The 14,205-nt window shown below is 44.1% G+C and overlaps 1 protein-coding gene across 2 annotated transcripts in view; it reads left to right on the top strand.

The window, feature by feature from the left end:
* The window catches only part of LOC121870691 (transmembrane protein 104-like), a 41,031-nt gene that overhangs the window by 3,235 nt on the left and 23,591 nt on the right, over positions 1-14,205 (top strand). The window lies entirely within an intron of this gene.

Below are 14,205 nucleotides of genomic sequence, written 5' to 3'. Positions count from 1 at the left end.
GTATTGGGAAAGGCGAGTTGTTCCAGCCGTATGTTGGCAGCCCTGTAATCCTGCTGAGCAGCTACTGTGGCCTTGTCAAGTGAAACAAACCGTTATAAATAAGGTCGGGAAGTGATAAATAGACAGTATGAAATATGAGGAGCTCCCTGTTAACAAAATTATTTGTGATACTTGTGAATATTGCCACTTTAATTTATGCTTCCAAATAAACCACTCAACCTGGTCGTCCTGAGGGGTGGTGCAACGTGGACGGTAGCTCCGAGACCTGTCGTCTGTAGCACCAGTTTCGAGGTATCGTCGAATCCATCATGCAGCGGTGTTCCTGTGGCCACCAACCCGCCGGCTAATATCTGTGACGCCGAACCCTTCGTTATGAAGGGCAATAATAGCTCCTCGTGTTCCCTCCGAGGTTTCCATGTCGTCTGGCATGTGTAGATCTCTACTGCTTTATATTGCCTCTGTTTTATACCCACAATCACCGAGACCGAACCCTCGCTGATCATTCAGTCTACACAAAGCTACAATCCGAAAAGAGGAAACAAACACACTGATTGTCAGCCATATGGCAACACCTAGTGGAGGGGGGGGGGGGTTATGAGGATACACTTACCAACCTTCCCGACATATCACAGTGTATACGTATCATTTCGGAAGTCGTCGATCTCACCCTGCACCGATACTTTTTGTTGCGAGTGTACCTCTAATGTTGTGACGGCACCGGGTGTGAGCTCATTTACGACCTGACTTGACCAACACTGGTACAGGTACTGTACAGATATATTCCAAAGCAAGTATTGTACATACCCAGTACTTGCCAACAGTGCATAACAGAGATGTGGATGAGCGCCCAATTGACTAACAGGACAATTAGTGGCAAAGAGGATAAGTTAAGGTAAAGTACAGTAGACAAACATTACACTAGCAGGTACTGTAATTAAAATTTGGTAAACATAGAATGTGGGAACTCATTTAATGGATCCAAAGTCAACATTTAATTTTTTTTAAATGTTAGATTCATTATAAAGTTTGTAGCTATAAAATCTTAATTTTTTTTATATATAATTCTTATGCCTCCTCCAAAGGAACACATTAATTATGACTCACAGAACAGTATAGTACAGTACTTGGTGAAGTCTCGTGTGACTGTTAGAGGATGATGAAGACAAAGGTAAAACACAGGCTGGAAAAATGCCATTTATTGGAATAGAACTCCTAGTTTGGGGTGAATTATGTTCATAACCTTTGACCTTAGCCTCTGTGCCATATCGACAAAAATTGGATTACTCTTAAGGAATAATTGGTGAAATTTTTGTATAGTCGATGGAGTGTTGTGACAGCAGGAGTAAGACGCAAGAGTTAACACAACATAATCTTTAAAATGTGTGTCCTAGCTTGGGGTAAAGTTCCTCAATGGTCTTAGACTGTGACCTTTGATGAGTTGTGGCAAGTGAGCTCTAAAACTTTTGTGAAACCTGGGTGATAACTGTAGGTACAAGTGTGCTCACAGTAACTTACAAACCCACATAACCATTGACTACTTCTTAAAGCTTTGGTTATTCCAATTAATGACATGGGTCATCAACTTGCTGAATGAGATACTGTTTGGTGAATCTAGAGACAAACATTTCTTCAGTACATATTCACTTGGGGTAAATTTCTGTACAGTATAATAAGAGATAGTTAACTTAATTGAAGTGATTCTCGGTAAAGCTTTGTATCGTTCGCACTGGATCTGGTCTTCAGTGTTAATATCATTCCTGTTAAGAAGTCACCCGAGAGACGTTCCTTATCTAGTGTACCTTCAGTGTACAGTACCTTGTTGGTGTTCATCAGCCAGCTTGTTCAATGTCTGAGTCAACGTTGACCAGATTATGCTACGTATATGGCGAGTCTTCTGCCTGGCTGGACATTGTGGCCTCTAGCACAAGGCTTCAAATACATACTGTACTGTACTTCTTGATGTTTGTCTGTTTCTTGTCTTTCTTTTTGCTTTGTTTACCGAGTTGGACTTTTCTTCTGAGGTTTGGAAAATGGGGAGCATTCTAATTTAGGGAATTTATTAAAAAAAAAAGGGGCAGATAATGTTTATTTCAGGTTATATATTCTCCATTACTAGTAACAATAACTGAGATGCTTAAGGTGTTACCTGACTATGATATGGTATAGTTAGAATCTATAATTTTGTCTTAAATTTGGTGGGGAAGATACAGTAGTACATAGGCAGTTTATTCATTGCTTCATATCATCTAGTATCACCCATGAGCAACATATCCGTCCCCATAAACCACTTAAGGTCACACACTCCTTTCAGTGACACACATTTACAGGTAACACTTAGTTTTGGTAATAATCTATGAACGGTAATTTTGTCATGACTGTCGGTCTGTTTAGTTCATCTTTGTCTATTGAGGAACAGTAATACAGGTATGCTTGGTTAGTCGTACATATTTAATCGTCTCGTAGCTGAAAAAGATTTGAGTTGTGGTTTATATATTTTTAACATTGTGTGTAAAAAAAGTCAGTCTTCAGTTGGATGTGTGTGTGTGTGTAAAAAAATCAGTTCAGTTGTGTGTGTGTAAAAAAAGTCAGTCTTCAGTTGTGTGTGTGTGTGTGTGTATAAAAAAAAGTCAGTCTTAAGTTGGATGTATGCAAAAGACTTCCTTAGACTAAATGTTGAAAGTTTTATAACACCAGAAATAGAAACTAGGTGAGTGTTGTGTGTCAGGCCAAGGTGCTGTGGGGCTTCCTCACATCACAGTCTTCCAGGTTGCCTCGTCTCAGCTGTCCCTATTATAGAACTTTTTTTTTAGTTTGGTTACTTAATATATTACACCAGGATATATTGGGTGTCTGGATGGTACAGATGGAGTCTTGTTTTTTTTTTTTTTTTATTTTTTTTTTTAGCATTGTTCCCCCCCAAAGAGTACAGGTATGTGTTTAATGTGTTGTGTAAGTTTAAAACATTGGAGGTATTACGTACTTGTAGTAATTTACTCCCTGGTTTAGTTTTTCTGTGGTATGGACTGTACTTACCTAGATGAGTTACGTGAGTTATATGAGCATGTGATAAGTTTAAAGTATTTTGGATGTTTGTGGAGATAAGACGTAGAGCGCTTGTAGCAAAGTTCTTGAATTTGTATAAACTTTTACCCTGTTCTGATGATAGATTGTGAATATTGAGGTTTTACCAAGAAAGGCTGGAGTTGTTGGCTGGGAAAGGGATTTCTCCCTTTATTCAAGTGACGACTGCAAGTTAGTACAGTACCTCTACAGCATATAGACTATAAGCCAAATCTAAATTGTATGATTTTTTGCAAATATGACCAGGCTTATTGGTAATTAATTGTGATTTTTGGTGTTGAAATACAATTTCTCTTGGTATTTTAAATTTTTCTAAGGCATTACAACAAACAGTTACCAAATGTACAACTTTTTGACCCCAACTTGTAATACAGTACAGTACATAAATCTTAAAAAATGTAGTTGTGTTTGCTTTATTTGTACTTAGTGGTAGGGTAGTGCTCTTTAAACAAGGCCTTCCCTGGGGCAAGCTATTGTACTGTACTGTATGTGTGGTGATAGAAAGAGCAACAGTAATGGTAGTAATAGAAATACCTACTGTACTAGGTTAGGCTAGGCTACAAAATCTAGTCTGTATAGTAGTAGTAATATAGTAGCAGTAGTCTTAATGTATTTAGCAGCAGTAGTAGTCACTGTAAGATCTCCTCAGGTACCGTCATTCATACAGGCCTGTGGTGTTCCCCCCCCTTGTCATTCATCTCCACTTACCCTTACTAACTCCCTCCTGCTTTCCAACACACACACACTTGTACAATGGTGTGTGTGTGTGTGTTGTATATAGTGTGATTGTTTGTAAAAGTAGTATTTACAAGGTTTTGGTCACCCTTAAGGGCCCCTCAGTCAGTTGGTGACCCCAGCCGCCCCTGGAGGTCACTTGCGTCTTCGTCTCACGGTTCACCACCCACCAGCAGCACCACCTTCATCCACCCACCAGCAGCACCACCTTCATCCACCCACCAGCAGCACCACCTTCACCCACCCACCCACTCTGACCCACAACCACTGCCAACCACCACCAACCCCAATACCATCACCACTAACGCCAATACCATCATCATTATCACCACCAGAACCAACTTTGGCTCAGAGATGTGTTGGTGACTGTCAGTGTTTACTCTGGGTAGGTGATGGGGAGGACAGTTCAGGAGGCGAGGGGGTGGGGGGGTGGGTTGATGTTCCTTGTTGTGGTGGCAGGAGGGAGGCGGCCGCGTGCAGGTGTTTCCCCAGTTCCGCCGCTCCCCACCTGCTGTTGGAAACAAGTGAGGCTGGAGCGGGTGGGTGGGTTATCCTGCCTGGTAGACACACCTTACCTCGCTGTGTCTCCCTTATGATAATCTCGCACCACTCAGCCTCTACTGTCATAATTTCACGTGTCACTACCTACCATAGTATATCTCACAATACACCCCCTCACACTACACCCCCTCACACTACACCTCCTCACACTACACCTCCACACACTACACCTCCTCTTGTTGCCTCTGCATCTCACCTGGTGTATCACTACCTCTTAATACTGGTACACACTAAGGGTGAGACAAGTCACTGTGTACACTTAAAAGACTGTAAATACTGACGTGGGGAAATGCGCACACACACACACACACAAGCACGGGGTTTTTCCTCACGGTGCAGGGTGTGGTTGAGTTGGGTGATGGGGTGGGGTGGTGTGGTGTGGTGCGGTGCGGTGGGGTGGTGTGGTGGAGTTTGGTAATAGGGTGGTGGAGTGGGGTGGTGATGACCCGACCTGGAGAGATGTGTGGGTGTGTGACGTCACCCACCAGGCACGTTCTTCGGAACCACCCACCCGCCGCCCCCTGCCGCCCACTATTGCCATCCCTCTGCAAGGAAGGAAGAGTTGTATTGCTTCAGTATTATGACAAGTTAAATTCTGAATCATAGGTGTACAAAATTTACCCAGAAACATCAACATACATGGACGTTTATTGAGGCACAGGTATTTCTATCTGATGACGGTATCACTGGTGCTGTCATAAGGTTACTGAGACAATAAACTTAGCCATTTACACAATACACTCAAGATTTTTTTTTTACGGGATTAGCCCACCAGAGCGCAGGTCAGCGACCCACATCACGTCTGGGGTCGAAAATATAAGAATAAAAACCTTACACAAGGATGTAGGGGGGGTGCCCAATAAAATAATAATAATAATAATAAAGGACCATTAATGCATATAAAATTAAAAAAATATAAATAGTGAGAAACGATATGTGTACAGTATATTGTGTTGTCAAAGTAAGAGAAACAATTGAGACCCAGGAATTGTGTGTAAATGAAACAAAGTTAGATCATCAACCTGGGACTTGGTCACATATGGCAGCAGGGTCTACTATTAGTCAACACATTATGCTTCCAATATCTTCCCAGGCGGTAATACATCTCTTGTTTGATAGCTGCCTACTACATCTCGAACACAACGTAAAACATGTTTTTTTCTTCCCTAGCTGGGTTATTCAGTAGCGAAGGATGGAGATGGTTGTCGTCCAGGCGTTGCTCATTAAACGGTGCTGCTGGCTGTGTGTATTTCAAGTGTTGAAGTCAGCAATATGTTCAGAACTTTAGTCATCCTCAAGTACCAAGAGTTTATGGTTACAGTTGGATAGGTCGGCGCAACTTCGAGATTGTTTACATCGCGACGGACCACTTGACGATCTTGGGAATGAGCCGATGATCTCAGTCGATGGATACGCTCTACATTTCAGACATATATATATTTTTTTATTTTCCTCTCAGTCGTTTCACCTTGATCATCCTCTGTTGCCGTGTCTTCTACAGTGACTCAGGATTTAATTAAATTTTAAGCCGTGTTATTAAGTTTGGTCGTCAGCCTAGACGCCCTAGAGGACAGACCTTTTACGCTTCATCGTGTCTCCCGCCTCGCCTCCTCCTATCACTAAGTCACGTCCTGTTCTCTCTCCCCCCGTCTTAGGTTATTTAATCCATCACCTTGAACATCTGATACCTGTGACCACCAGGAGCATTTAGCGAATCTTCAGGGAGGGGTTGTTGTCTCTGGTCTTGGGTAAGGCTTCGAGTTAGATCTTCATGAGAGGTTTGGAGGTCGTTATATCATGGTGAGGTGGTGGAATGGGGTGGTGGTCATAATCAATAAGCGATGTGGTGGTGGATGATGAGGCGGTCGTTAAATCAGCAGGTGATATCACAAACATGACTCCCTAACTGGTAATGAGAGAGAGAGAGAGAGATTGGCAACTGCATACTCATCGTCAAGGGTAATGGAGTGGTCAGGGTAAATACACACACACACACACTCCTCTCAGATTACAACACTGTTTACACACTTTCTCACCACACTTTTCCCATCTTAAGTTATATCATCCTAGACTTGAGTATAAGATGACGCGAAAGAGGAAGTTTGTAAGGGTGATTCACTACATTATAAAGGAAGTAGTGTGTTTGTTGTGTTTTAGTATATGGGGAAGGTGTTGTAGTTACATTTTTTGCTTCCATGTTACTAGGCTGTGTTGCTACCGGTGGTACTAGCCGTTGATGATGACTTTGTGTTCCTCTGATCGTCTGTATAGAGATTTTTTTTTCCTTTTTTCAACCTGGCATTCCCTGTTTTCACTCGTCATTCCCTATCCCATCCGTCATTCCCTGTTCCATCTGTGACTCCTGTTCACCCGTCACTCCCCTTTCCCACTCGTCACTCCGTTTTCCACTCGTCACTCCCTTTCTCACTCGTCACAGCTCTGCCACCAGACGTAATCCCACTCGCTCACAAACTCCCCAGACATACGATGACACACTGCAGAGCGCGTTTGTATGTTTCTTCATTCCTTACGTAAAATATCCCGCGAGTATGAGAGTAAAATAGATATGACATGTTAAATTATATGGTGTGGTATGATGTGTTTTAAAGCTCACCATAATGTACAGTGCAGGTTGTAGTGGTGTGAGGAGGGAGGCGAGGACAGTGGTAGTGGCACACCTTGGCGCAGGGTGGCGGGTGGTGGTGGGAATGTGTCGGTTATGGGGGTGTGGCAGCTACCTATCTTTCTCGTTGTTGATATACCGTATATACGCGTTTAACGATCCCTCTTGTTGACATACCATACCTTCAGTTTACTACAGGATGAGGAAAAATGCTTCGCGTGTTGTTTAATTTGTCCGGTTTCTCTAGAACGTCTAGATGGTTCCATGTTCCCGTGTACAGTATCTGGGAGTGTTTGATGGTGGTGAGGAGCCTAGGGAGGGGAGGGGAGGGGGGCGAGAACCTCACAGTATGACGGAGCTCCTCAAATTCTCTCACGTCTCCCCACCCCCCCCCCCTCACTCCGGTTGTAAGGCAAAATCCCATCTTACCACTAAACCTTGTATGGTTGAAATTGATTTGTTTTTATTTGTTACTTTTTCTCCGTTTGGGCGATGCGATTTTGTTTGGTGGAAAATTTACGATGTGAGTAAGTTTATTAGACAATTTGTATGCTGTAGTGGGATTTTATTGAATAGGAAATTGTAGTGATTAACCGTGTACTCGCCAGAAAACTCTTACAAAACACACATAAATATAACTTTCCCGGGAACTGTGGAAGGTATGCAAGTGTGTGCGGAAACTATTTTTTTTTCTCACAATATTCATTTCCAGCGGCGTGTTGCAGTCACTGGGGAATCGTTGCCTCACGTAGCTACTGCGGTTGATTCATACCTCGACGGCCAGACTGAACCACACAAGAAACACCCTGGATATACACCCACGGATAGAGAGAGAGAGAGAGAGAGAGAGAGAGAGAGAGAGAGAGAGAGAGAGAGAGTAAACAAGCTTCGTTTTTTATTCTCATTAAGAGCCTTTCACTTAGTGTGTGTTTACCCATTACGAGCGGCAGCAGCAGTGAGCTCCCATCCTGACATAATAGACGTACTGGTAAAGACTGAAATTGAAACATTATTTATCCAGGATAATATTGATACAACACTTGGAGGCTCCTGATAAATACTGTACAATTACACCCAAAAATTTTAAATAAACTTATATTAATAAAAACATTAACCTCAAGTCTCTTTCAGTATATTCATGGATGGTTTTGGGACAAAGCCTTAACTTTTTTATCGTATTCAGAACCACACTACCAAACTGGATGACTCAACCCAAGTTGTGCTAGACTAGGAAAGACGAGCCTGGCGCTATGAAGATACTAGTTCTTAGGTAGTGCTGACGTCAGCTTCCGCCTGCCGCAGGCACCAGTGGCGTCTATGACTTGTTTCTTGAAGGCGTATGAGCTAGTAGCGGTGTTGTACTGAGTGTTGCAGTGGTGGTTGTGGCCCCGCAGTGACTGACCACCACGCCTGGGGCCCTCACACGTCCGCAGGTTGACTCATAAGGCCACTTCTCACAACAAAGCTCCTCCACTCTTCACTGTCCTCTTACTCTATTGTCAAATAATGTCGTGTTAAAAGTCACCAATAAAAGCCAGATTGATTTTAAAAGTGGGCCCCAAAGGCCTGACAGGCCGGCCCGGTAGGGACAGGGCGGATATGTAGTAAGCACACTATTTTTTCCCCGTACACGAGTAGGTAGTGTAGCTAGCATCACTCTGAGCCACTGTAAAGTACTACTGTTACCCCCGACGTGTACCAGTGACCCTTAGGACAGGAGACACCTTCAAGCGCGCCCAAATAGACGTGGATATAGTTTGAAGGCTGAGCCCCCTGCTCCTCTGGCTGTTGTTTGAGGGCGGGTGGATGATGGGGTGGGTGTTCAGGTGAGAGTTAGAGAGGGTCTTGACTCTTGGGCAAGATGCTTAAGAGCAGTAGACTCGGGCCAGGGCAGGAGGGAGTCGCTGTGTCAACACAGTTTGTGAAAGTTTGAATGTCACCGTGAAGGTGTCGGTGTCAGCGGTTGCTCGAGTTATGTGTTGTTAGGCAGGGGGGGGGGAGACAGGTAGTGTTCGGTGTTGTGGAGTACGGTAGTATAGAGTGTTGCTGTGGTAGTATGGTTGGGGCATGCACACGTGAGTCATGCGCCACGTGGTATGTGTGTTGAGGTGGAGGGCGGCTTGGCAAGAGGGAGGGGACGAGACGAGCGGTTCTGCAGTGTGCAACTCTCTCTCTCTCTCTCTCTCTCTCTCTCCACATCTGTCGTGGCGGGAAAGCATACCTGCACAGTACCACATGTGTTCCTGGCAAATTAATTTGATACTATCACCTGTTTTCATCCGTTTTATTGAATCGTGGAAAGTGCACTTTATTTGTTGCGCTTCAAAATTTATATCCTTGAAAAAAATGGTATGTAATGTGAGGAAAGTATTACCAATAACATATTTAATAGTAGTTGTCATAAATAATAATAATATAATATTTTTTTGTGTAGTTTTAATACAGCATTTTGTGAATTTTAACTTTTAAATATTTTGTACTAAACGAAATAATGTAAACCTCGATATGGGTAGTAAAATGTGTTCTAACCTTACTCTGTACACAGTTCTTTACCTTATATTTTATTATAGTCGTATATTCAATGCAACTACTGGGTGAAGACTAACGGAATCAACCTTATAATATTCTGTTCTCCGTAAGACGCCTTACCTCAAATTCCGTGGTCTTGTCCAATGTTTTTTTTTGTTTTTCTGGAAGTTGGTCTATCACTGTATAATGTATTTTACGTTAAATTTGGCTTTTCCTGGGACGATAATATTTATTTCCTAGTACGAGTTTTTCTTAGGATCGTCTGTTTTTAGATTTATTTTTTCAACGCTTGGTAGACCTTTCCTGGGATGGACCTTTCTCTCTGGGGGTTAGACACGGCAGAGAATGACACTGGGGCACAGAGGGGGAGGGGGGAAGAGGAGGGTATCATTGGTGGGGGGGTGTTAAAAGTGGTGGGTGTGTTGGGGGGGGTAGGTGATTGTGAGCGTGTGTTCTCGGGGTAGCCTAGTAACTACTCCTGTTGTCAGCCACTACACTAGGCTTAATCTACTTATATGAGTTATATCTACAGCCTAATAATTCATATATACACAGAATGAACCAGCCTAGCAATCATTTTCATAAGTCAGTTCAGTATATACAAAACTAATCTTATTTATAACCAGATTTCATAAATAGCAAGCAATCTGTGTTTTCTTAAAGTTGAAGTTATTTACAGGTAGAAAGGGTTAGATAATATGTACATTTTGAATTAATAAAAAATTGCTGGTACCGTTACCCCTTCAACTTATTGGCGCGTTCTTCGTAGCTAAAATATCCACTGGTCGATGACATCCATTATATGTGCAATATTATTAGAAACAATGCCGTGAGGTGAAGGAGTAGTGTCACAGGTATTTTATTCAGCTGAGAAAAACCCTTACAACTCAATGTGTTAAAATATCTTTGGATTTAGTGGTGGGAAATGTTTTGATCGGCCGTGTCATTCTCTTGCTGGGAGAAGGGAAATTGTACATTGAATTATCTGAGCTTTGTGTGATTGGATCTCTCTCTCTCTCTCTCTCTCTCTCTCTCTCTCTCAGTAGCTAGGGATGCTCAACGCGTCATAGGTTAGTCCACGTAACCCAACACTAGCGTGACCCAGCAAGTTTTGAATGAAATTGGGTTTGGATGTAGACGTTACCGGATGGGATGTGATGGGAGGGAGAGGATAGGGAGGGAGGGAGGGTTGGTTGTGGAAGAGGCAGTGACGTCATTTAACCGACGCATTGGTGGGTGTGGGGGAGGGGGGCGTATACGGGCGGTGTGTGTGGGGAGAGGGAGGGAATGAATGGTTACTGGTGTGGCGGTTAGAGTGGTGGTTGTGTGATGGTAAGGAGGAGGAGGATGGTGGTGATAATGGTGACGCGATGTGGTGGTAGGTTTGGTAGATTGGTGCTTATATAATAGCGAGAGTTTTAAAGTGTTTAAATTACTTTCACATTTCTGTCGGAGAGAGAGAGAGAGAGCCACGTCAATCCACTATACAAAATCCTGTCGGTAAATGCATTTGAAGGGGGGGGGGGTCATCCGGCAAGCATATCTTGTAACCCCCTTTTATCCACACAGTATATCTCTGGTTCGGTATCGTTCATTTTTCCGTTTGTTGCCGTTAGTTTTAAAGGCCGGTGTTGGGATAGCATTGATCTGACGCCTTATTTGAACATGACCACTCGCTACTCCACGGCACATACACAACTCCTTCATCTTCTCCTTCCTCCTCGCCTCTGTGGACCCCTCTACGGTGTCTTCCCTTGCAATATATATTATAACCTACAGTTGTTCAAGTGTAGGGTTGACGCCAGGCATTTCCTTACACCTACGAATTCATAACGTTTTCTAAAATTTACTACAGATTTGAGTATACTGTGTCGGCCTTGTGTGTGTAGCTATTGGTCGTAATTGTGGTGACTGGTGGTTGTGGTTAGGATGGTTGCGGTGGTGGTGACAGCGGTTATAATACGGATAATGGTAGTAGTGGTGGTGGTGAGTGAGGCATGACCTTGAAATTGTGGGTGAGAGAGGGAGGGTGAGGGAGTGTGTCGACTGGGAGGTGACGCAAGTCCTCAACCGCTTCTCTCTCACATACGCAAGTCCCCCCTTCCCCGGTCAGGTCTTACCCCTCCCCACCGATTGTTAAAAGTTGCTACGTTAATATATTCTTACTTAGAACGTATCTTACTGGCTAGTTTAAGTTGAGTGAGGAGGGAGGGAGGGGGGGGGTTCGGTTAGAATGATGATAGCTTGGTGGAAAAATAACGTAGGGTAAGATTTGAGTTAGGGAGGTGGGGTGGGGAGAGGGAGACGGGAGGAGAAGGTAGTGAAGATGGTAAGTGTTGGTGGTGTGGTGGCAAACTTCTGATATTGACCTCGGATAATGATAATACTAGTAATACTAATGTGTCTTGCGTGTTATTGTGTCATAATAAGCGATAAAAGTATAGATCCGTAATGACTATAACATGTAATAAGAGATAACACTTGTGGTGCCGTGATACCAGGCGGTTGTGTTACTCCTCTTCGTGAATTATCGCCTGGTCCTCACGACACCCGGCCAAGTCTCAGCAACTAGAAAATACACAAAGAACTTCTCATCTCACACTTCCTTAAACACTTAGTTAGTCGCCAGGTAGACACAGGGGCATGGATAATGGGGTTAGTGGTTAGGTGTGTGAATGTAGCTAAGGGGACAGTTGTGTTCCTCCACAGTCGTCACCTGTATATCTGAGAGGTGGGTTGAGTGTGGTGGGCCGCCTACACTACGCCGTGGAGGAAGTGTGGAGAGCTCGTGGGAGACCCGGAACACGGGGGTAGGTAGTGTGGAGGGCCTGGTAGTGGTGTATCGCGTGTGTCCGCCCTCTGTTGCCTGACCACAGCCCGATGTGCGCCAAGTCCGCGAGAAGTGGGCGTGGCGAGTCCTACACTCCGTCTGTCAGGGCTGTAAGACCAACGAGACGGCTGACAGCGAACAGTACTGGGTTAGGGAGAGGGAGGTCTGATAGGGAGTGAAGGCGGGGACGGTGATGGCACATGGAGGGTCTCTATTGTCTGTGAGAGGCAGGGAACAGTTAGTACCAGTTAGGGCTGAAGGGCTGTTAACGGTCAAAGGGCTGTCAAGAGGCCAGGGAGCTGTCAGGGGAGGGGGGGGACTTTTTAGGAAGACCAGTGATGTCAATATTGATGTTATTGTTTATTCTGTATCTTTCTGGCTAAATAAACTGTTTTAATATCAAAGGGAGGGCTGTTATGGGGACCAGGAAGAGCTGTCATGGGGTTTAAAAGGACTGACAGCGGCCGGAAGGGAGTTGATAGGGATGAGGGCGGACTGGTAAGGGCCAGGGAAGGGAGATAAGACTAGTACCACCCCGTGAGAGTTGACAGGGTCCGCCAGGGGGTAACAGGGGAGCGCTGGTAGGGAGGGCAGGTAAAAGATCAATTAGAGTTGCTGGGGAAGGGAAGAGGCTGATGGGGGTGGCAAGAGGAACCTGGTGAGGGCTACTAGCAGGATATGGCAAGAGAGGGAGAGGGCTGGGGGTGAGAGAGAGAGGGCTGGGAGTGAGAGGGAGAGGGGGCTGGGGGTGAGAGAGAGGGGGCTGGGGGTGAGAGAGCTACGAGGAACCGTCAAGGGCTCGCGATGGATTGATTTTTCGTTAAGTCCTAATTATTGTGAACCCAGACAATGACGGAACTCCACATACATAAGTGCTAGTCTCTCACTGACATCACCTTAAAACACACACACACATACACACATATAAAAATAGTTCCCGGCTACGTACAGTTTGTGTGTGTGTGTGTGTGTGTGTGTGTGTGTGTGTGTGTCAGTAGGTTGATGTCTTGAGTTGTAAACGACAATACAACAGCACGCGAGGAAATACTATCACGTGATTTTTTTCCCCGGCTGTATGTAAAGTCTGGGCGTTTTTTCCTCCGTTTAGTGTATTCAGTTTCCTCCAAGAATCGAGTGGAAAAAGTGTATTAAAAAAAAAAGATATTTCCCAGAATAAGTCAGCCGTTGTGGACTGGAAAGATTTGGCGGGGAATTGTTTTGTTTATGACGGGAAGAAAAAGAGACGGGGGTGACGTAGGGTGATGTCTGGTATCCATGACAACCAAAGCTAGTGTCTGGTATCCATGACAACGAAAGCTAGTGTCTGGTATCCATGGCAACCAAGAGGGGTAAAGATATTTTATGCGATTTGGCATCAATTGAACTTACGTGAATATAAAGGAAAGCAGTTCACGTTTGTATTGAGATATCGTTAAAAGTGCCATGAATATTACACACACAGGCTTGGGAGTTGCTGACCTCTCTAGAACCACTGACCCGATTATAGCAAAAAATATATTGGCACATTTGATAATTGACGTGGAGCAGTACTAGTTTGTGGGGAGATATTGAGAGCAAGGTAGTTACAGGTGGATTAGTAATGAGAAATATGTGTAATGAGAAGTATTATGTATGTGTATTATTTTGAGGAATATTATTAATGATTTAGTGAGGTTTCCTGAGAATTATTGTACTTTACCAGGTGTGTTAGGCAGTCGTGTGTGTGTGAGAGAGAGCGCGTTTTTGTCTTATTGTCGCCACTCACATCTGGCCGGGTACAGCGGGGCAGGGGTGATGCTCCCTTGTTTTTGGACGACGTGCGGAGTGACATCATTTATAGGTTTCC

Source organism: Homarus americanus, unplaced genomic scaffold (assembly GCF_018991925.1).
Source record: "Homarus americanus isolate GMGI-L3 unplaced genomic scaffold, GMGI_Hamer_2.0 scaffold56333, whole genome shotgun sequence".
Taxonomy (NCBI): Eukaryota; Metazoa; Arthropoda; class Malacostraca; order Decapoda; family Nephropidae; genus Homarus; species Homarus americanus.
This window is presented reverse-complemented; position numbering and strand designations above follow the sequence as displayed.